This window comes from Triticum dicoccoides, chromosome 7A, assembly GCF_002162155.2.
Source record: "Triticum dicoccoides isolate Atlit2015 ecotype Zavitan chromosome 7A, WEW_v2.0, whole genome shotgun sequence".
Classification (NCBI taxonomy): Eukaryota; Viridiplantae; Streptophyta; class Magnoliopsida; order Poales; family Poaceae; genus Triticum; species Triticum dicoccoides.
The window spans coordinates 499,262,945-499,285,437 of record NC_041392.1 but is presented as its reverse complement, the minus strand read 5'-3'; the positions used below and the strand labels follow the sequence as shown (position 1 = coordinate 499,285,437).

General features: G+C 40.1%; 1 pseudogene; it reads right to left on the bottom strand.

The window, feature by feature from the left end:
• Positions 1 to 2,520: 2,520 nt before the first annotated feature.
• LOC119328786 lies at positions 2,521 to 21,253 on the bottom strand (annotated as a pseudogene).
• Between the last annotated feature and the right edge of the window lie 1,240 nt (positions 21,254 to 22,493).

Sequence of the window (22,493 nt, the reverse complement as noted above, 5' to 3'; positions counted from 1 at the left end):
CCAACACCAAATGAGGTGCGGTTTTCGCCCACACGATCGTGATCCAACGACGGAGAACATGGAGGTGGTTTAGATGGGTTATTGGGTTGTTTTGTAGGGGTGTTGGGCTGGAACACAAAAGAGGCTTTTGCGATTACCCGGTTAACCGTTGGGGCATCAAACGACCTCCAAATGGAACGAAATTTGACAGGCGGTCTACCGGTGATGTACCAAGGCCACTTGACAAATCTCGGCCTATTCCGAGAACGTTTTTCTCCCGCTCATGAAAAGAGACAAAAGGGGTGCGCCGGGTGCATGTGGGAGTGTCGGATTGCAAAACGGACAATGGGGAAAATGCTCGGATGCATGAGACGAACACGAATGCAAATGCGATGCACATGATGACATGATATGAAATGCATGACAAGAACAAAATGCAAAACGAAAGACAAAAACCCAACCACGAAGAGAATCTCATAACATAAAGCTGAAAATGGCAAGAGTCGGAGTTACAAATATGGCAAGTTACATCCGGGGTGTTACAGCTCCCAAGTGGCACCTAACCAATCTAGGAGACAACACTCTCCAAAAGGTAATAGATGGTGTAGTTGATGATGAACTCCTTACTCTTGTGCTTCAAATGATAGTCTCCTCAACACTCAATCACTCTCTCACAGATTTGGCTTTGGTAGGAGAAGGCTTGGAGTGGAAAGTAACTTGAGGAGGCTAGAAATCAAGGTTCAAATGGATGGGTTGGAATGCCTTGATCTCAACACATTAGCAGGTGGTTCTCTCCCAGAAAATGAATGGTGAAAGTGTAGTTTCGTTGTAATGGCTCTCTTAGAGAGTAGGTGGGGTGGAGGGGTATAAATAGCCTTGACCCAAAAATCCAACCATTACAAGTCTTTTGACTCAACTCGGTGACACCAATCCAAAATCTCACTGAGACCGACCCATGTAAAGGATTTGAACTTTGGGCTTTTTCAGTAGGACCGAAGTGAGAATCTCGGTGGGACCGATATGTGATGACCTAAGCGAGACCGCGTTTCGTTAATCCGATCATTTCAACTTGGTAATTTCAAAGCGAAGCGACAAGGTTACAAAAACTTGGTTAGTGCAAATCGATGGGACCGATCGTCATCTCGGTGGGATCGAAACTCTAGGGTTTGATTGTGGCAATGTATAGGATCAACTGGTGAGTCCATATGGTATCTTTTCGGTGGGACCAAGTTGGCTTTTAAGGGTTTGGATAATAGTGATTTGGAGAAAGTAGTTGAGGGTTTTTGGAGCAATATCATCGAGCACTTGAGCAATTGAATCATGATCAAAACCTCATCCCCTTTTAATAGTATTGGCTTTCCTATTGACACAATGTGATCTTGGATCACTTAACCAAAAAAATGTAAAGTCTTGAAGCTTTGCCAATCCATGTCCTTAGTATTTTGAATGGGTCCACAATCTCATGTCCTTGCCATGCCAATGTTGAACTTTTCTGAAATATACTAGATGAAAATGCTAGTCCAACAATATGTATGTTGGCATGAATTACCAAAACCACCAAGGGAGCAAATGTGCTTTCAATCCTTGATGGCACCTAAAAGTGAGCTTGTATGAATTGCCATACTGGAAGAATCTCATGTTACCTTACAACCTAGATGTGATGCACATTGAAAAGAACATATGTGAGAATATCATTGATACACTTCCTGAACTTGGTGGTATGAATAAGGATACCATCAACACAAGAGTTGATTTACATTGTTTCAAAAGCAGGGAGGCCTATTGGTCGAAAGAATACCCAAAAAGAAGAATTCTTACAAGACATTCCCTGCACCCTGGACGCTTAGTAAGGAAGGTAAGAAAAGGTTGTGCAAGTTTTGGCTAACATCAAATTCTCAAATGGTCATGTTGCAAACCTAGCAACACATGTGGATGCCGAGACTGGTAAAATACATGGTTTGAAGACGCATGATTACCACATACTTCTATGAAGTATCTTACTAGTTGGTCTTAGAGGCATCGCCCCCAAAGGGGATGTATGCGACTATCGCTGAACTAGGTAGACTTTTTAAGGAGTTGTGTGCAAGACATTAAGAATAGAAGTTGTGAAACGATTGGAGCGTGAAATTTCTGAAATTCTTTGCAATCTTGAGATCTTCCCACCTATTTTCTTCGATATAATGGTGCATCTAGTTGTTCATCTTCCAAGGGGGGCGCTTCTAAGGGGCCTGTTCAATAGTGGTATAAGAGAATACTCGGGAAGCCAAGACCTGAAGAGTGTCTTTTTTTCTTGCGATGAAACTATCCAGCATTTGTTCTTTGATTGCATTGTAGCTTGACAGGTTTGGAGTAAAGTTGGTGAATTTTTTGGTAGGCCACTCTAAATACTTTTTGTGCTGCTATTCTTTGGACCCTGCAGAAACACAGAAATAGCATTGTGTTTAATGGTGTTTCCTGTATCTCTCTCGGTCAGATCTGGTGGCTGGTTACAAGGCTGGTCAAAAAATGGGAAGAAATCTTTCTTCATGGTCAGTCCATACATTTGGAAAGATAAAAACTTTCAAGGGCGCTATAACTTTGCTGTTTCTCCATAACAATCCTGGCCTACAATATTCATGTGAACTTGTACCAAGGGTTTCGAGATTATTACAACACACCTATTCCTGTGCTGACCATCGCATGTAATTCTACAAATATAGCCTATTAGTGATGTCCTAGCTCATCACTTGAGGGACAGTGAAAACAAAAGTTAACGAATATAATGGAATCAAAATTTGTTTTCTCTGTGCTTCAGAAGAATCAGTCTGTGCTCTTAGTGGCCTTATGTGCATTCACAAGCTGCATCTGTACATCCTGTGAGACAGTATTATGCTCCATATACTCCATTGTAAACTCGCCTTTTCCCTGCAGTACATGAACCAAAAGTTAAGCAAGGAATTAATTAGGAACACCGCCATGCTAGTTTGTTTTTACTTTCTATTTTTTTGACAACCTTTCCTTTTAATGCCAAACCAAAGACTTGAAAGATAGGGGTGTCATGGGTTTATAAGACAGGTGGGTATTTAATGACTATGTATGAAACTGCATTGTAGTACCATGAAAGGTTGAATAAACATGTGGACGAGAGAAGAGAGTAGACCATAAGAAATCAAGCAGCTCTCACAGCTCCGTGATGAGGCTTCGAACTTTTTTTATAGCAATATGGCACCTTCACCACAACACTAATACCTACCTAAATGACATTCACAGAAACACCAGAACCAAACAGTTCTCACAGCTCACTGGTGGGGCCTCGGACTTGTCCTATAGCAATATTGCTGTACATTAAGCTATGCTATTACGGTAAGTAAACAAATGCATATATGCTCTCGGAGAACAATAGATGACTTCCCAATATAAACTATTCAATAATTGAGCATTTCAAGTAGCGAACCTAAATAGAAATAGTTTGTGCCAGAAAATTTATTGTGCACAAAAGAGGTATTGTGAAAGAACACAGTGAAATCTTCTCTATTCAAACCCAGACTGCCCTCGAACCAGATCAAACAGGGATAACCAGACACACAAACCACTTTTAACCTATATATAATGAAAAATATTTAAAGTACAACCATGGTCCAACCGATGACCCAAGTACAACCAGTGACCCAGTGTGCCGAGACCTCAGACAGCTGGCCAGATTGATGACCAGGCAATGACTGATAAGTGATAGCATTGGTTCTATTTTAAGGTAGATTTCAAATATTTCCATTCCAGCATAACAAAATACTGATAAAACATAAATAAAATGTACAATGATGTCTATCTCCAACAACTGGAGGCACACTGATGTAATTTTCGTGATGTGTATGTAAAAAGTGCATGCAGAGCGCAATGAACTAATTGCAAGGACGTATCAGAAAAAGGGCTAACTTGGGTGATATGATGTATTCTACTGGGATTGACTATCATATCAAATGAACACAAAACTGGAACCGAAAAAAGAGAAGTTCATCGAAAGATGTATCCATGTTCACTTGTGGGCAAATAAATAAGGAAGTTTATACGAACAGAAAATAATTATTTGTACTTCCTTTAGTTTTGGAATTGCTGGATTAATTTGGTGCCTCAACTGCCACATAGGTCCACAACACCCTGCGTTGACTGCACGATCACACGTAATTGAACTGTGGGAAGAGAAACTGTCGACTATGAAGTAGAGGCATCAATTGTCTTCTATAGCTCTTGCAACCAAGACTGAATTTGATGTTAGGTTTGGACATGTGCGCTACATCACATCCAGGACATCTCTTGGTTTTCTCCACAATTTTTGATACTTTCACCATACACTTTTGATGTTAGAGATAATATACTAGTTCCGTGTATAGGATGTGATATTCCCCATTGTTATAAAGCTTTGTATATTGATACTGGCCCTTAGCCTCCAGGAAATACAAGTTCTTATTTCCTCCCATATGGCAGGTATCACCCATGCGTGTAGCAGAATATCAATACTTCTGTAGCAGAACATTGCTGCCGCAGACTACACAGTGAAGAACGTGCCAAGTAAACAATAAGGATGGAGAGCATCTTGAACGGTAACTTCTTTGCAAAGAATGCGTCGGGTGAAGAATAAGGATAAAAAGCATATGAATGGTCATGCTTATTGCCAAAACAAAAGTTCTAGAATGAACATCAGGAGTCGTGAAGAAGAACAAAATATTACCTGTGTCATTGAGCGAAGCGCTGTCGATATCCAAACATATTGTTTAGTGGAACCTGAAAGAGAGCAGGACGAGAGGCTAAGTCCAATAACAATGCACAAGGTAATTGGCCTTAACATGGACATCTACATTATGAATTTCACAATATACCTGTTCCTCTTATAGTCTACTGATCTGACATGTTTATTGTGGTGCCGAGTAGGACAAATGGTAAAGGTTCTAAAGTGAGGTTTATTAGTCGAAAAATGTTGTCCTGGCTGTTGTTCGTGTAGATTAGTGGAACCTCCAACCCGTAACCCGTCACCGACTCACCCAATAGAAAGCATATTTTTAATGTTACGAGGGTAATACTGCAATTGATTTCGTAACGCTTCAGTTGTTCTATTAGACACTTATCGCTACAAACTACAGAAAAGCCAAAGATACCAACATCGATTACTAGAACCACTCATGACTAATACAACTATTAAATCTGTCAGTTTATCACAAGACAATACTGTACTATTATCTGTGCTACATGAGGCAAGAAACCAAAAGGAACAAGGCTTACGTACATGGCATACTACAACTGTGTCATCGCCTTCCTGGTCATTTCCAACAATAATACCTTTTCTCCTGTTTACCACACCAAACAAAAGAGATATACTTAGTATGGTTTGAAGGATTGAATTGATGAGTGTACAAAAATAAAATCCAATAGCACCCATGTTAGTCAGTTTGCCAGAATATCACAAGGTGACAATATGTTCTGATTCCAGAACCAATTTATCACTACCATGGCCTATGGTATTCCAGCAAATTGTGCCTTTTCAGGTGCTAAGGAGGCAATTATCCTTTTAAAGTGAATTGCATGCAAGTATCTGCATTTCTTGAGTAGAATAGGAAAATTTAGCGTGACATCATGAATCATCCACTAACCATACATCTCAGTACAAGCATAGCTTGTTGGCATAAAAAAACTCACTTGTTTATGTCACCAGTTACTGTGCCCTGAAACTCTGTTGGAAATTTTAGTTCCACCTTCATCACAGGCTCTAATATAACAGGTTTAGCAGCAGTATAACACTGAAAAAAAAACAAGTTTATGAATAACGCTTGCATTTGCATTGTAGTAGTGCAACAATCACTAGAAATGACATTTGCCCCCACAGGAAAGCGACTGCGCTCACCTGTCTAAAAGCATAGATAGCAGCTAGCTTAAACGCAAGCTCACTGGAATCGACTTGATGTGAAGCCCCATCAGTCAGTGTAATCCTAATATTCTCGACAGGATGCCCTATTAATGAACCCCTGCAATAGCCAACATGCAAACAAAAATTAACACCACAAACAAAATGCGGAATAGCTGAACTAGTGTGGAAGAGATAGACTCACGAATTGCAAGCCTCCTTGAAACCCTTTTCAATCGCTGGTATAAAGTTGGACGGAATTGCTTGTCCAATAATCATGTTGTCAAATTCAAATTTACCTTCAGCATCTGATGGAAGAGGCTCAATGTACCTGCATATATTCTTGCTTATCATGAAGCTCCAAATGAAATATCCTAAATATTTATTCGCATAACCAATCTAAGGTAAGGTAAACTGGGAGCATCACTTTTCTAGTTAAATTTGGCAGGTGTTAACTCCACTTTGGTGCGCAGGTATATTCATGCTCTGAGCACATTTACAAACTGTGGATAAGTAGAAGATCAGGAAAGCGCCAACTGTCCAGTCATCATCGAGTTTCCTCTCACATGAATTCCGCTAAAACACAACGGCAGCAAAGACCAGGAGCAATAAGGAAATGGCATCACGGTGGTTGTGGAAACAGAACAGCGGCAGTGATGAGTGCTACTGTGCTAGGGACAGCCAATGATATAGCGCTAGGCAATACAAATCAGCAATCAGGAGCAAGTGATGAATAGCAACTAAGGTTTCAAATAAAACACACTTTGTAACTCTCCCCAATCATTACCTTATTTTCCTTATTAGTAAATACTTTTCCCAAATATATCAAGGTGATGGGCGTCTACAAGGAGGTGCAGAAGCAGATGGATAAGATTATTAGGGGTTCTCCTTTGGATAGGCAGAGCAGCTGCACACGGCGATCACTGCCACGTCAACTGGAACAAGGATCATCACCCGATGAAGTCTGGAGGCCTCAGCATCCATGAGCTGTCCAAGACCATGATCAGTCTGAGGGTGTGTTGGGTTTCAAGGATGGTACAGACCCTTTCCGCCGCTCGTGAGAGCTTGACATTCAATTCTCCAAACATGAGCGGTGCGAGCTGCATAGACCAAGTTAGAGGTTGGCGACAGGAAGAAGCTTCTTTCGTAACTCCCATAATTTCTTCGTAGTGGCTCTGTTCCATGCCTCATTTCATAGGGAAGCCCAAAGTGGCTCTATTTCATTCTATTTCACTTCCTAGCACTTCCTATCATTTAATATCCATCCCTTTGATCTTATTGACATAAGAGATGTCATTTATAGTCTATCTCTTTCTATATATGGAAAGTCAAGAAATTCTCATCGAAACATCGAGAAATTGTGCATATAGAAAACTCTAAAGAAAGAAAAAAAGGAGACCCATGCCATGATTTTCAAATCTTTTCTATTTAGTAGTCTAAGTTTCTCGATGAGGATAATTAATTCGGTCGTTGTGGTCGGACTCTATTATGGATTTCTGACTACATTCTCAAGCAGAGTTTTTTGGGAAGATCGATGGCTAGACGGTCAAAGCGGCCATCGAGAACACTCCTGAACTCTACAGTCTTGTTCTTAGGTGGACCAGGAGGAGGCAGACCATGCTGGAGGTGCTGCAGGACAGGTCTTGGATAACTGATATCAAAGGGAAATATCTTCGCTTATGAGCTCCAAAAGTTGGGTAACTAAAGTGATCCTACTCAATCTCAACACCAGATCAGAGAAGAAATATCAGATTGACAGCACATTCATGACACCCATATCAGTGAACTGCGTGCACTGTTGCCACAAAAATAGACAACACAACATACGGGATAACTTCAACTGTTGTAATACACATGTGGTCACAGGAGCGTAAGCTGTGTAATCCAAAACTTTAAGATAGGAGTGCAATATAATATCCACAACAAGGAGAATTCAGTTCATAGGTAAAATGTACAGGAGTGTGTTACAAAACTAAGGATCTGGCCTCTATTTATAGGCATGAAGCGCCCCTAACGACAAATCATAAACATATTTAGTGGAACCTATGCTCCTAGATTAAGAAACCATGATATAATACTAATGGACGGACTGTTATATATTCCAAACGTTCTGACTATAGGAATAGATCCGAACGAATCGCTCCATTCCTCCATGCGCGCGATTCCTCATATCGCTAATCCCATTGCATGCAGCCCCGCATCTCTCACCCGGCTAACAAAATTAAACACTGACCAGTTTGCATGCACGCGAGGGTTAGAAGCTCCTAATTAGATGCATGCAGGAAAAAACAAAACAGATGATGTCAATAGATTCTTTTCAAAAACTGAGAACTTAAAATGTTTTATAGGTAAAACCGTCGGCCGGATTGAAAAATTATTTTCACATAAAAGATTCGCCGCGACGGGACCTTTGAAACTAGATCCCATGTTGGTATGTTCCGATGACTTTTTTTTTCAGGTTGAAAGTTATCACGCCCGGACTACGTAAACTATCATACCTACAATATATAACTTATCATGTTGTTTACAGGAAGTTATCTGGGTATGTTTCAACTACATTTTCTGCCTGAGTCGAAAGATGCCACATGATTTGTAAGTAAATTTATCATGTATGCAATACCACCATCTACCATCGACGTCGTGCCTGGGCCGGGTGAGGTTGACATGCTGACGTGGCATGGCCCGCTTATAAACGGAACATTGCGGGTCGTGCCATGCCAGGCTCATTTAGGCGTGTGTCGGGCCGTGGTGTTTCTACATGAGTTATCATCTATGTTGTACATATATTACCATGTTATTTACACAGAAGTTATGAAGTTATCAGGTGTGTTCATCGAGTCAAAAAGTTACCGTGCCTTGTATGTGAGTTATCACCTTCATTGTGTATATATTACCATGCTACTTACTCACAAGTTGTCAGAATATATTTCTCAACAACCTTTTTTCCGTTCAAAAAAGCTATTGCAGTGTTTGTGCATGAGTTATCATGTTTGGTGTATGTATATTATCATCCTATTTATATACAACTTATCGGTGTGTGTATTTCAACAACTTTTTGACCGGCTATAAGTTACCGTCATGTATGTGCCTAAGTTATTAGGTATGCGAGTATGTTAGCATGCAATTTACACAAAAGTTACCGTGGACTATTGGTTTCAACAACTATTTTTCTGGGTCAAAACTTACCACAGTGTTTGTGTGTGAGTTATCAACTCTGCGATGCATAAATTATCATGCTAGTTACACAGAATTTACCAGGGATATGTTTTCAACAATTGCACCCTTCAAAGGTTATCGTTGTGTTTATGCATAATTTATCAGGTGTGCGTTGCATGTATTACCATGCGATTTAGACATAAGTTATCATGGGGTATTTTCTCAACAACTACTTTTTCGGGTCAAAACTTATCATGGTGTTTGTACATGAGTTATCAGCTTTACGATGCGTAAATTACCATGGTAGTATCACATAATTTACCAGGGTATGTTTTCAACAACCCCCTCTCCCCCTCAAAAAGTTATTGTGATGTTTGTACGTTAGTTATCAGGTCGGCGTGTGCATATTACCATACTATTCACACATAAGTTATCGAGGGATATGTTTTCAACAAATTTTTTTCTTAGGACAAAAGTTCACGCAGATAAAAGATTAGTTATGAAACATTTGCTGTTTACTAATACTAAAGTAGTTAAATAAGATTAAAAAATAGGTTGTGACAAAAACTAAGGCAAACGTAACTTGGTTATTGCGCCAAAATTTCAATGCAGTGGTCTTGATTCGTTGTTGTTTATTTTACTCGCATATACTAAAGTATAAGGGCAAGACTAATCTACATCCTAACGTAGAAAAGAGTTAGCTAAGGTGGTTGAGACCATGCGATTCAAGAGGGAGGTCGTGGGCTCAAATCCCACTTCATGCTTTATTTTTGCACAAGCGCACTGGGATTAACAAGAAGATCTCCTGGCTATGCGCGGGAAATCCGGATCACGAGAGTAATTATCGCGCGGGTGGGGAATCCAGATCGGACGGGATCGGATCGTTCGGATCTAATCACAAAATACGAACGTTTGGAAGTTACAAATTTCGAATACTAATTAACGACTAAAGAGAACATGTCATCACCAAACTGAAAATTTTAAAAGGTAAGGGTAAGTATTCTATAATGGTGGAAGCTTTCCACACTGGTGAAAACATTATTATAAGTGTTCTTACATTCTCCATGTGGGTGAAGTATCTTCCATGACATTATATGAAGTGGCTGGATTACTACGTTCATTGATATTTGCTGGCCCTAGGTATCCAGCCTCCCTTGAGGCAACTTACAGCGCCAGGGTGCGGCTCCAACCTTGTTCTACTCCAGCAACACTTTCCACACCATCCAATACTCGTCTTACAAGTGGGAATAGGGAGTAGGAATATATCCAGTAACGACGCAGCTAAAACATGTATTAACAGCAGGTGTCCCATATATATGCATCACAAAATAATAACTTTCCGGAACCGGAAAAAATGAGATAAAAGCAAGTAATGGACATTAAGTTGCAGATAATTATCTAATTTGAATGAACTCACCCACAAACTCGCCCATATTGACCTTGACCACCAGATTGCTTTTTGTGCAAGTAATCAAATTCAGCACGCTGGGTGATCGATTCCCGGAAGTTCACACGAGGTTTCCCAACCTTTGCATCAACCTACATGAGTTAAAACATGTTACATCTATTCAATTTCAACATATACAAGTGTGCAGTGAGTCAGACATAAACATTCATCGTAAGAATATCATGCGCTTAATGATTGTCAACACAGAAGCATATCAAAGAAGCTCAATAAAGCAGGCACGCAGCAATATTTCTGAACTCTGAAATGTAGTGTTCACTAGGAACACAATACATGAACATATGGGATGTCTGCTCTTGGCGGGTTATAACAAGGACATGTCATCAATATGGCCCAGCCCAGTAGCAACACATAGAAGCACCCAACCCTAATTCCTTTCAGGACTCTGGCTCCAGACTGGACACTTCACGGACAGAGAGAAGATGTGACGGCAATGGGGTCTCACATGTGGCCACAGTGGCACTTCGGCTATGAAGCTCCAGCAGATACCGAACTGCCATTCTTCCTATCGCATCCATCAGCCTTGCTTTCTCTTCATTTCTTTCATTTTTTATGGGAGTGGTAGTGAAGAGCCGTATATGCAGTCCCATCTTTCATACTTCTAGATCTAACTTATAAGCTTCCCCTCCCGACCATGTTTTTCCCTTTAGTACTTTGAAAATGGGAATAGACCTAGTGGTGTGCAAAATGCAGCCACATTTGGCGTGGGTGTTTTGAGCTTGCTAGCCTCTCTTGATGAGCAAGATTCGGAAGAAGTGCTATCTAAAGGAGGTGACTTTCAGTCTTCTTGACGAACAGCCTAGGTTGCCGCTTTTAAATTTCCATAGCGCCGCCAAGTACTTACATTGGTGTTAAGAAGAATTAGAGATAAAGGACCAAAAAACTTGGATGCCTATTCACTTGGAAAATAAGGTTTGTTTCAACTCTGATTGTAGAACTTCTAGTTCGTATATCTGTTTTGATGAAGCATAACGTTTTAACCGTCTGTAATTGTTGTTGTACAGCCGCCTTGGCTCCTTGCTGCTGCCAACCTGGTGTCTTGCACTAGTTAGAACACTGCGGTTAAATGGATGGAATGTGTTTCCTAGAGGTGGAACAATTTATCCATTACTACTCCCTCCATTACCAAATATAGTGCATATAGATTTTGTCCAAGTCAAACTATGTAAAGTTTGACCAAGCTTATCTAGAGAAAAAATATCAACATACACATTACCGAACCGATATATAGATTTGGCCAAGTACAAAGTTTGCCATTTTTTTAGAAAAATATCAACATTTACAATACCTAATCAATATGGAGCGGAGGGAGTACTACTTCGTTCTTTTCTAAATGATATTTTATAATCAGTGTAGTTAAACAGAGCAAGTTTTGACCATCAGCATATACAAAATTATCTTGACCCATAACATGATAACTGAAAACTATGCTTGATTTTTTGCTAATTCCCAACAGTGAATATTTACTAATGTATGCTATAGAAATTAATGATCAAAGTACCACCTTGAAGAGTGTTGACCTAGAACAGACAGAGTATATGACATATGTTCAAGGATAAGACGATATATGAGAATAAAACTAAACCTACACTAATACTCCCTCAGTCCCAAAATTCTTGTCTTAGATTTGTCTAGATACGGATGTATGTAATACTAAAACGTGACTTGATACATCCGTATTTAGACAAATCTAAGACGAGAATTTTGGGACGGAGGGAGTATAACAGTATCTTGAGGAGTTAATTTAAGCAATATGGGAATGCAAAAATTAGGTTGTGTAGCTGTTTGCAGCCCATGCCCAAGCCAAGCCAAAACTGCAAATGAGCTTTCCACGCTGTCAAGAATAGAACAGATCAAGTGTGTTTGGTATGAGTCACCAAGTGGAATGGAATGGGTCCGACCCATACTTGGGCCTCATTCTTGTGTTTGGTAAATAGCTAGAACCAGAACCAACTCGTTCCCTCTAAGGGAATATTCGGCCCAGATCCGTAACCGAGTCATTCCTCCAAATCGATGGAACAACACGGAACGCTGCCTCGCCTCGCACTCACCTATCGCCTCTCCCTCTCTCACACAAGACCCTATCGCTTCTCCCTTCTCTCGTACTCTGCCGCCAGCTGCTCCTCTCCATCGATCCATGCCGCCGGCTGCTCCTCTCCCCAGTGACTAGACCTGATCTGCTAGGGACCAGGCGGTGGCGACTTGATCTGCTAGGGCAGGCAGAAACCTGATTTGCCGTGAGGGCGGCGACCTGATCTGCCGGGGAGGACGGTGGCCTAACCTTCCGGGGGCTGTAACGGCCACCTCTCCCACGCGACCACTACCTCACCGCCGGGTGCAACAGCGGCAACCAATGCTTCCTGCACGCCGTCCCCTAACAGATCAGGTCTCCGTCGGCAGGATGGACCTCCTATCTATGAGCAATTTTTCTCGATTGAGAAACAACTCAATGTAAGTATTCAATGTGAAGTACAATTCAAAGTAAAATATAATGGGTCCTCTGTCTGTTTGAGCAAAACTATGCCATGTTTGGGCAAAATACTCGATACTTGTTCATATTGTATATGTGCACGTGAGAGGCAACCTCACCGTTTTTATGCAAGAGGTGCTGAATTCATTCCGTTCTATCTCTCAAACGAAACACTGAAACATAATGATTTTATTCTACCAAATATCCCCAACCAAACATGGGAACAGAACCAACCCATTCCAGTGGAATAGAACCATGACATTATATTCCACTTCGTTCCCAAACCAAACACACCTTGAAACAAAGAAAAAATAAAATAGGCTGCAACGTCTGAACTAGCTCATAAAGCAAACGAGACAAGGATTTACTCAACAGTTAACAGTGCAGCTCATATAGCAAACTTTGAGTGAAGAGGGGAAACCAAGTATGTCCTTGAACTAATTGTTTGTGTACCTTGTACTCTCTCCTGATGCGTTCAACATAGATATCCAAATGCAACTCACCCATACCAGAAATAATTGTCTGCAAGTACAAAGTACACTTTAGAAAATACACGATAATAATAGAATAAAGCAAACATAATGGATGGAAGAACAAACCTGTCCACTCTCTGGATCCAGACCTACACGGAAAGTAGGATCTTCTCTCTGGAATCGATTCAGTGCTTTTGAAAACTAAAATGTTACAGTAATTAATTATTCAACAAAGTTAAGATATAAAATATGACACATGGATCTTTAAAACAACAGATGAGTTACTTGTCCTCCAGAATCTTTAGATATCGGGTTAACAGCCAAGGACATCACAGGTTCAGCGACATGCATTGAAGTCATAGTATATTTGACCGACCCATCTGTAAATGTATCACCTGTTGATGCAAAAAGCAGGGAATCAGGCACTGAAGAAATCCAAAAGATGGTAGCATAACCTGGAAAAGGTACTGCACAGAAAAGATTCTGAATATTACGTTGCTAATAATTTACCTGACGAGCAATCAACACCAAACACAGCAACAATTTGGCCAGCATGTGCTTCTTGAATATCCTATATTGACCGCAAAGAATTAAGATACTAGCCAACAAATTGATTTTATAGTAAAGAATGGCCATCGATTTTGATCCGAACAGTTGATTTTTCAAGCGTTAACTTCAACATAACATGCAACTTACCTCCATCTCATTGGAGTGCATCCTTACTAATCGTGGAACCTAGACACAGTTAACAGCACTTAGATCAGAGAAGGCAAACCTTTTGAAATTCCCGCAACCAACAATAAAAAGTAAAGGCAAAATTAAGATATATCAAACTGAAGGCATCTATTGCTCTCCTGATATGATTACTATTTTCTATGGAAATTTTAGGCTTAAATAGTAGGAATCAATGTTCTGTAATATTTAGGCTTTATTAGTTGGAACCAATGTTCTGTAACATATTCAGATTTAGATTTGAAACCAGGCAAATGATGTGCAGTTATGAAATGTCATGCCAAAGCATCTACGCTTAGTTTACCAACACAAATATGCAATATTGCAACTACCATACTAAATATAATTACAAAAAACAAATAAGTTACATAAAGTCAACTTTTTCTTCTTCTGCTGTAGCATGGCAGTATGTTCACCAGACTGGTCAGACTCACAACCGTAACAGCTCTATAGGATACATTGTTAAAAGCCAAGAGCACTGTAGTACACTATTTTGAATATTACTCCCTCCGTCCCAAAATAAGTGTCGCTGATTTAGTAGTCAACTTTTGTGCGACACTTATTTTGGGACAGAGAGAGTACTATTTAACCTTTTTTCTCTTTGATTAAAGTAAATCCCTCTAATTTCCTCATAGATCAATATATAGTATGCCCCTCAAAATATAAAATATTGGCATTGCCAATTGTTAAACAAGTGTGCTGAAAGAACAGTATGGTAATTCGGCAACTACAGCTTCAACGTCCTTGCTGGGACTTGGGATTAAGTCTGGGTCTTACTTTGATCTTTTTTCCTGTATTCACATTCTGTATGAAGTCACCCTTCCGAATCACACCTTCGTAGATTCTAGACGTGCAGTAAGAAATAATTAGTTGAGAAGCAAAATAATAATACCCGTGTCCAATAAGAATAACAATGCATGATAATGCAACAAAATCAGTTCGTAGAAGATCCACAATCACCTTAGATATGTCAACTGACCAAAACGGCCTTCCTCAAGCTTAAAGGCCAATGCCACAAGTGGACCAGCTGGAGTTCCAGATAATGAGACCTAACCATCAAGCCAGGTGGCAATTCGTTATGAAAGCTAATAAAAGAAAATAACAGCTTCATCAGCATAACAGGCAGATACGGTACAAACGCTATTTACTCACATAAAACTTCACACATTTTATTATTCCCTCCGTCCCATAATGTAAGACGTTTTTTGACTCTAGTGTAGAGTCAAAAAACATCTTACATTATGGGACGGAGGGAGTACTTTACATGCTTTCCATCTCTCCTCACTTCTGGCTTTTTAGGATGAGTGGTGGAAGATGGAAGCGCATAAAGGGAAACCTATGTTCCATATCTACTATATTAAATGTATTGTGGAGACCGTGTTCTACCTTCTCTTCTGACTTGTTTTGGTCAAGAGCAAAGTTCTCAACTTCCAGTGGGCAGGGTAGATAGTCAAGCACACCATTAAGAAGAGGTTGAACACCCTATAAAACCAGTCAAAAAGATCAAAACTGTAAGCAATGGAACACCAACAGGAAATTTGTTGTATAGCAACCTAGCATTAACAATAGTACAATACAGATGCTAACTGCAGGTTCTTACACAAGTACTAGTGCAAGAGTGCTCATGACTGTGAACAATCTTATCTACACCTAAACCACCAAAGTATGACAATCAGTACAATACACAATCTTAATGTGATCATTCTCGATGTGAATAGGTACCGTACACCTCTATGTTGTTGACATGCAATATGGCTATCTGTTCTATAACTGTGCTGGCAAAGGGAGAGAACAAACGCAAAGCAAAGGCTCAATTATGTTACTATCTTTCTACACTTCTTTAAAGTCAGGCTCTAATGACTTGCATGAAGTGCATGCATGAGAGCAGTGTTTAATCTACAGTACTCCAACGACCCAGTATAAGGTAATTACAAATAGTAAAATGGATCTGACTATCACAGTCCTAGTTCTTAAACGTCAGTATTTCATGTTTGCTGTTTGCTTAATCACAGTATTGTGCTCCATTTAGTGCTTAAGGACGGTCCCCTGGAATTGACAAGGCCCTAAGAACAGTTATACTCCAGGCAAGATTACACGATGAGGATTGGTGGCTACAAAGATCTCAGACATTCATACATGATAGACGACATCGTAAAAGAAGACATAAAACAAATGCCTAGTTTTGTAACACTTAAAATAGCAGCAAGGTTGTATGCCTTTGATTGTTTGCAACAATGTGCCTTACTCCAGAAATACTGCTGACTGATTAAGTAATCAAACTGTTGTATCAAATCTTCTCTTTAATTTAACATTTTATGCTGATCATTTTGTCAAATGTTATTCTTGAATCTTTTTCTTTAGTTTTGATCGAGCGGTATTTAGTTTTGCGCCAGCCACCTAGGAACTGCACTGCAAGGGGACAGAGTAGAGCTTTGGTTGGGGCTTGAAGGCGAGGCCGCAAGGGTGGCACTTCAAGAAGAGGCCACAGCAGCAGATGAGCTCGACACCAAGGCTGGAACACAGAGGCATTGGGAATTTTGAGATCGAGAGCAAGGTTGCCTCGGTGAAGATCGAGAACAGCCATCGCAGGTCCAGGTGATGGCACAGGGAAAATGGTGACTCAGATCTGGTCGATAAAGGCCCGTGTGAAAAACCCTAGCTTCCTAGCACATCTTCGGATCTTCCAACAAGATTTCACTTTCTCAAACTCAAAGTAACATTTCTTGGGCGCTTAGTCTTAAATTGTAACCATTCTTGCATTGTAAATAGATGACATCCTCCTAGAAAGTGTGTGATTGAACTTCTCTGACTTCAACTCGTGCATATGGGAAAATAGTTTAGAGTGAAGTGAAAATGGCATCAGTAGTTTTTTATGAAAAATATTTTGAAAGCAGTGTTATTTTCTATTTTTACTAGCATATTCATAATAGTAGTAAGAGTAAGTTGCATGTTGGAAACTGTAGACCCGTGCCCCATGTCCATAACAGTGTCTATTTGCAAAGAGAGAGACTATAAGTTTACTTCTTATATTATTAATACAAATTAAATAAGGTTGTGTCCTTTTCAGTATTACAGACACATGAAACTGTAAATCTTTACCTCTTATAAAGATCTAAGTTCGTGGCGTTCCATCCACCCAAGTTACTAGGAATTGCCACAGTTGTCATCCATTCTATCGAGGACATATATAGTTGATTCGATTAATGTATATTTTGAGATAAAAACTTTATTTTACGAAAACTCAGGGACTATGGTGGGACAAGCTTTTAAACAACTAGTAATAATCTATAACAAAAAACAACGTCCGAGAATTTAGCTAGTAAATGAAAAAGAACCAGATAAAGAACGGAAAATGCAGTCATGGACCTTATTTTTGAATGCACTTCCCATGTAAACTGGTATGAACTTGCGCGCTACTGTTGCCCTTCTGATAGCAGCCTGGTCGAAAAGAAAATAAGACACCAAAGGCAATATTTAATCACACAAACTGCAATATTCAAGGGGGTAAAATCGTTCTATTCCTTCAAAAAGGTTGCTTTTAGCAGCTACAGCTACATCCGTTTTAAAAGATGTAGCTACAATCTGGAATAATTTTCAGATGGATTGTATGCTTATATAGTCATTTCATGAAATGGTATATACGCATATAGAAACAACAGAAAATAATAATGGAAGTTGGATGAACCTTAAGCTCATTAGCTGTTATTGGCTCATCATTAAGAAAAGCTTCTGCAAGCTGGTCATCGACTTCTGAAACAACTTCAATAAGTTCACGTCTCTTGTCCATTACAAAATCTTGCATGTTGGATGGGACATCAGATGTAACAACCTCCTGTCTGCACATTACAAACAATGTGTCATCCGAGATTCCAGATACCAATAACCCTCACAACTAAATGCTTGTAAGAACAGGGACACACCCACTTCCACCCTCGAACTTCAAAGCCTTCAACTCCACAAGATCAACAAGGCCCTCAAACTCCTCTTCCAATCCTATCGGCACTTGTACAGCTGCACTCTGGTGTCGTAGTTTGGCCCGAGCCTTCAATAGAACACAAAAGCAAAATTCAGCTATAGAAACTGATAGCAACAACAGACAAGTGCAAGTCACCTCACGGAACTATAAAAACTGAAAATTATCAGAAAAAAATGGCTAGCCTTAAAATAAGCACAAGAATGATGATTTCCAGTAATATCAAAATGCAGCAACTCTAGCATTAAGATGTAAGCTTGGTCCACATTGCAGATACTAAAAAAGAATGCAAAGCCAGCCCTTGCACTTGTGAAGTCCTTGTTTTCCCCTTTTACTTTGAACCGCCTAACCCATACCTTGTACTTCCAAAAAGAATTTTTAAACTGGATGCAAGATAAAAGATGAGCTGATTTAGCAATGAAGGGCATAAAATATTCGAAATGAACCCAGGACGTCAGTGCATTTCAGATAGCACTTCAGTGCAAAGCAAAGTAGCAAATACTTGACTGCTACTTCATCAGAATTCAAATGCAATAGGAAGAGTATTTATTGCCTTCACCTTCCCTGTGTTAAACACGATAAGAATACTAAGCTAGCAGTACAATACTAACATGGCATACAGAAGTGTGTCCTCACAGAAAATACAACATAAAGACATGGAATGAAATGATAACACAGACTTTTACCCACTTCCACCACGAGGGAAAAATCCAGCATGAAAAGAGAGAAGGGACATTTTGCATAAGCCTCTCACCCCTCTTAGTATCATGAGAGAGCATCAGTGCATATAGACCACAGAAGTCAGACTCATGCTCACCTGGTTGAGAACTTTCCATGGATCAGCTCCCATGCGGTCCAACTTGTTAATAAATGCAACCCTTGGAATTTCATATCTTTTCATTTGTCGATCAACAGTAATCGATTGACTTTGTACACCACCAACACTACATAGCACAAGTATAGCACCATCAAGAACACGGAGGGCCCTTTCAACCTCAACAGTGAAATCCACGTGACCTGGGGTATCGATGATATTAATCTGCAACGATGGAACACAAGAACAGTGTAAGATGGGTCAAAACAAAAGCATTCAGACAAGACAATACAAGGGATAGTGATCAATGGTTGTATACATGACAACAAAAAAGGTTGCTTCTGGGGGGGCAATTCTAAAGTTCTACTGGTACTAGATTCATGCATGGTTTTGGTGTATCTGCTTCAACCAATCATACTGACCCCAACCCACAGATCCTAGTTTGAAGCCCAGTGGCAGGGGGAGCTGTGTTCCGGGAAACAGCTATTAAAGAAGCGGGTGGGACTAGCACGAGTTGACTCGGGTAGCTCATTCAACCCACATCGATAGTTGCCACTTGCCATGAAATAGATGTCTATCAAAACCACTCCTTTGATTCTTTCAAATGGTCTACTGTCATGAAGCAATTACGTCTCCACTAATAATGGCTCGGGAGAATTCACATGTGGTACTCCACTTGAACAAGAATAATGGCTATTTGGTAGTGGCTGGCAACTCGTCCATGTTCGGCAATTTACATCTCTATCATGTGGATATTTGCCATTTGCTCCATTCCTCGCCTGACCACGGTTTTGGTATAGTTAATGGGGCTACTTCATTTGTGGCATCAACAATGCTGACGTGTTTAAGAATGAAACCACCAATCACATTCTCCTTGCATCTTTTTCTTTTGCAATTGCATGAATGACATCACATAGTATTCTTGATTGATGGTTTTTAAAATTTTCTTCTCACATTTCATATTGCCTGGACATGCTGTGGAGAAAGCAAAAGCCAACAGCCAACCTAGTTAAATTAGCCCCCATCTTTATATACCTAACTCCTGAGAAGCAGCAATAAATTGTAGGGAACACCTTGCTGGCACAAATCTACAGCCTCAAAATTGTTGACTAGACCACTTTAACATGATGCGCATTCTAGAGACACCAAAGCTACGGCAGCAATATACTTCTGCGGTACTCAAAGAGGAAAGATCTGGTTCAAGAGCTCGATGGAATATCAAAATGATTACAAGGACAGAGTGAAAACACGAAATTGCATAGGTTCAATTGCAACTAATGAATAGTAGTATGGCAACTAATTATTGTCCACTTATGATAAATAAAACATAAATATTAGTGTGAAGCATAAATATTGGTCAGCTTGGTTTAAATATTTAAATTCCATGTGACAGGTTAATACTTGAGTTCGTACACATACCACATGTTAGTTAAAACTAAAAATTGATATATCCAGGAGAGAATAAGCTTTGCTAATCAGTTACCAAATATCGTAGCGTTTGGTGTATGACCTTGCACACCAGCCAATTAAGCTTTTCAACCATATATGTTAGTGCTTAAAGGAAACAAGGTTACATGTGCTATCTGCCTCGTACTGATTAACAAAAAACAGTTACAGTTAGCCCCAAATGTTGGAATGGCGTTAGGTAACAGCATTATTATTTCACAGTTGATTTGTCATATGATTGGACATTAACTCAAACCCCAATGCAATTTTCTTTAACCAGGAATAAAACAATAGTGATCAGAAGAGGGAAATGGATCAGCTACAAGAATGAGCGAGAAGAGGAGAGAAATGGACCTGGTATCCGTTCCAGGTACAGTAGGTAGCTGCCGACTGGATGGTGATGCCCTTCTCGCGCTCGAGGTCCATGGAGTCCATCTTTGCGCCGACGCCGTCGCGGCCACGCACCTCGTGGATCTCGTGGATCCGGCCGGTGTAGTACAGGACCCGCTCCGTCAGCGTCGTCTTCCCGGAGTCGATGTGCGCGGAGATACCGATGTTCCGCATCCGATCCATGGACTCGCGCCACCGCGCCAACTCCTTGTCGTCTCCCCGCGCCCGCAGAGCCGACGCCGAGGACATCGCCCGGCGGGCCGACGCCGCTGCGGCCGCGGCCGCGGGCGAGGGGGCGTCGGCGAGGGGCTGGAGGAGGAGGGAGAATGGGCGGAAGGAGGATAGGAGGTGGGAGGCGGAACGCCGGGCCATGGCCATCGCCGCCTAGGAATTTTCGGCGGCGGCGGCGGCGTGGAGGTTTTGGCCTGGTTGAACTAAAACCCTAGGGAGTTGGTGTGAACAACATGCATCGTAGAGAAGTCAGAATTCAGAAGTGCATCTGGGCATTGGGGCGGACTGACGGCTCAGGACAAAGCTACGTCGGCGAGACAAGTCGTTGAATGTGTTACACTGATTGCGTGTGTTTGTAAATTACAAACTGTTACTAACTCCCTCCTGGTTTATTGGTTCCTTCATATTCAGTGTTAAATTTTAATCATAGATTTAACTAATAAAATATCAATGCATGTCATCGCAAATTATATCAGTTAAAACTATGTTCAAATAGGAATCTAACGATATAATTTTTTTAATAACATGCATTAACATTTTATTAATTAAATTTATGATCAAAATTTGACACAAATTACAAAGGAGGCTAATAAAGCAGGACGGAGGTAGTAAGTACTACTCCCATTCATTACATAATATAGTGCGCCCGCGCTTTTTAAGATTTAAGTTTAATCATAAATTTAACCAACAAGACCGACCGCGGTATCTCCGTCCGAGTTTATTAGGCCACTTTGTACTTTGAGTCTAATTTTGATCATGTAACAGAAAATACATAAAGTACATCGTATAAAAAGTATATTGTATGATTTGTATTTGAAAACGGTTTTCAAAGGTATAATTTTTGTGACATATAGTTTACATTTTATTAGTTGAATTCATGGTCAAACTTTGGCTTAAATAAAAAAGGTCTAATAAACCCGATCGAAGGAAGTATTAGCCAAATGTTTGCTGGACGCCGATCTTTGAAAGATGAAGGCCGATGTCCCCAAAATGGAAAAACAAATTTAGAAAAAACAAAAAAGAAGTCAAAAATTATGAAACTTTTTTGCAACCTATGAAATACTCATGTGAAAAAAATCGCCGAGGAATGACTCTCGTGGTATTCTCAAAAAAATGTATGTCTAGAAAGGCCATCGGGAGACTTTTCACTCGATATTAACACAAGGCAAATAAATACATGGGGCAAACCAAAAACAACGGAACAACAAACAAAGTGTAATGAAGACTGAATTCGGTTCGTGATTGAGATATGTGGTTACTAAACCAATCTACTCCCCTCGAATGGATATCACGACAATATTAAATCATGTTTGTTACAAAAAAGTTTAAAAATATTAGTCTTTTTGATATATTTTTTATTTTTTCAATTTGGATGCGAACGGGACCCGAGACCCATTGGCTATTTCTGAATGTTTGCTCCCATGTCATATTTCGATGGATTTGCTGGAACCATTTGGTTGTTTGCTTGCCATCCTGATAGATATTTCTCTGG